At 40.2% G+C, this 2,639-nt stretch overlaps 1 pseudogene; it reads right to left on the minus strand.

Moving 5' to 3' along the window:
* Positions 1 to 488: 488 nt before the first annotated feature.
* Positions 489 to 2,432, minus strand: LOC100775908 (pentatricopeptide repeat-containing protein At2g45350, chloroplastic-like; annotated as a pseudogene).
* Positions 2,433 to 2,639: the final 207 nt, after the last annotated feature.

Genomic DNA, 2,639 nt, shown 5'->3' on the forward strand with positions numbered 1-2,639 from the left:
ATAACCATGGACCGTTTAAAAAAATTGATCTATAACCCGCACGGACCGCGCGGGTCAGTCCATGGACCTAGGTCCGTTTTCCCACCCCTACATATTCATCTGGTCTTTCTTGGGAATCAAGACGGAAAGAGTCAGACCGGTCCACAACCGTCCTAGTGCTATCCCTAGGTGTTATTGCTATTAATTCTCTCCCTCTCTTGATTTTCTGCTTTCATTTGTTAGACTATTTTTTAAGACAATTCAAAAAGGGTTTGAGAAAGAATTTGTCTACAATTCTGCAATACGACTCCACAGTCAGATAGATTCAGATTGTTGCTATGAACACTATCAACCATGTGCTTGCTGTCGAGCTCTATTATTACGTGTTGATAATTCAGCTCCTTTATCCAAGAAAGAGCTTCAGCTTCATATGCATCAGGGGATTCCATTCTACAATCTGTTTTTGCCAAAACAAAAGCACCATGACTATTTCGGATGCATAAGCCATATCCGAACAGACCTTGGTCTTGGAAAATTACTGCGTCAGCACTACATGTTAGGAAACAGAATATACATTACATTATTACTAACATTTCTCTGCATTTTCTTTGTATTTAGATGGGAGATTAACCATAAGAAATATGAACCTGCTAAATTTGTTAACAGGGATAAAAGAAAAGAAAAAAAATTAATACAACTATGTTTGCCCTCGATTCTATTTTGCAACCAACAAATGGTTACACAGACCGCTTATCTACAGAACTAGGCTGCTCTAAGAAGAAATCCACATTTCATACACATTGCACGAGTTCCCAAACTCATACAATGGATGAGCTTCAAAAATAGGAATTTACAAACTACTTAACAAAGAATAAATCTCAGCAACCTGAGAGTGTGTCCTATCTTGTACAGAGAACTGGTGAACAATTCCCCCTAGTTCAATCCAACTACAACCTGGAATTTTCTTTAATTGCTTTTCTTTCATTTCTGTCCTAACCCTCTTTACATTGTCCCACATGCCCAAACTGGCATAAATATTAGACAGGAGCACATAGGAACTTGGACTGCATGAATATAGCTGAGTCAATTGCTGACCTACAGGCTCTCCTATAGATAAGTTTTCATAATTTTGGCAAGCACTGAGTAGAGTCTTCCAAATCACATCATTGGGTTCAACAGGCATCTCCTCAATGAGTTTCTTGGCTTCTTCAACGTGCCCTGCACGACTAAGCATGTCCACCATGCATCCATAGTGTTGCACTTAAGGTTCCAGCTTGTATGCTTTCTGCATGAGCTCAAAACATATTAGTCCCTCCTTCAACATGCCAGCATGCCTACAAGCACTCAATACTCCAATGAATGTGATATCATCAGGAATAACAGAAATTCTTCCCATCTCCATGAGAAATTCGAAAGTCATTTCATCCATTCCATGAATATCTAAACCACCGATCATAGCACTCCAATGATCAACACATTTTTGTTCAACATTCTCAAACACTGAGATAGCATTCTCAATGCTACCACACTTCGAATACATGTCAATTAGAGCAACACCAAGCTTACCATTCAGAGAATACCCCTTCTCCATTATATAATGACGTACCACAACTCCATCTTCAACATGTCCTAATTGGGCAAACGCTGTAATAACAATCAACAAGGTAGTATCATCAGGCACCACATTTGTTGACCTTTTCATATCATAAAATATTTTCAAAGCCTCGATGCAACAACCATTCTGAACATATCCAGCCATCATCGAATTACAAGAATTAACATCTCTCCTGGGCATTTCATCAAATAACCGCGTGGCTGCAAGAACGTCACCCGATTTCGCTTAACCATCTATCAAACTCCACCCCCTCTTCCCACTTCACATACCCTCCGATCATCGAATTCCAAGTAATCAAATTCCTCTCCTCCATGCCATCAAACAACTCGCGGGCCCTCTCAACCGCCCCACACTTCACATACCCAACGATCATCGAGTTATACGAAACAACATCCCGGTCAGGCATTCTGTCAAACACTTGGCGCGCAAGCTCCACACAACCGCATCTAACAAACAACACAATCAAACAATTCTGCAAAAACACATCAGACCCAAAATTCATCTTCCACAGCAACCCATGAACCTGCACTCACTCCCTAACCAAACCCACTTTAGCACAAGCCTTCAGAACCAACGAAAACGAGTACCCATCCAAACGCACCCCATATTCAATCATCAAGCAAAGCAGAACCAGGGCCCCTCTGGGCTCACGCCCGTGAGAGTGGGACCTGATCAGAGGGTTCCAGAAAAAAGGGTCGTTGCAGAAATCGTGAAAAGCGTGGTGCATGTAGAAAACATAGCGAGCGAACTCGACAAGAGGCTCATGGGGTGAGGAAATGAAAGAAAGAACAAGTTTTGCGGCGAGGGAAGGGTTTTTGATGAATCCCGTTGTGATCATGCGTGCGTGGAGCTGGTGTGGGTAAATATTTGTGTTTTAATTTAAAATTTATAAATATATATTAATTCTATTTTATAAAATAAAATATTTATTTTAAATTTTTTCAAGATTTTGTTTTAATGAGTCAACTAGTTTGTTAAATTTGTTTTGACAACTGTAGGTTAGTTTCTAACGGTAATCTTTTCAACAGTCTCATTCCTTTCTTTC

Source organism: Glycine max, chromosome 1 (genome assembly GCF_000004515.6).
Source record: "Glycine max cultivar Williams 82 chromosome 1, Glycine_max_v4.0, whole genome shotgun sequence".
Classification (NCBI taxonomy): Eukaryota; Viridiplantae; Streptophyta; class Magnoliopsida; order Fabales; family Fabaceae; genus Glycine; species Glycine max.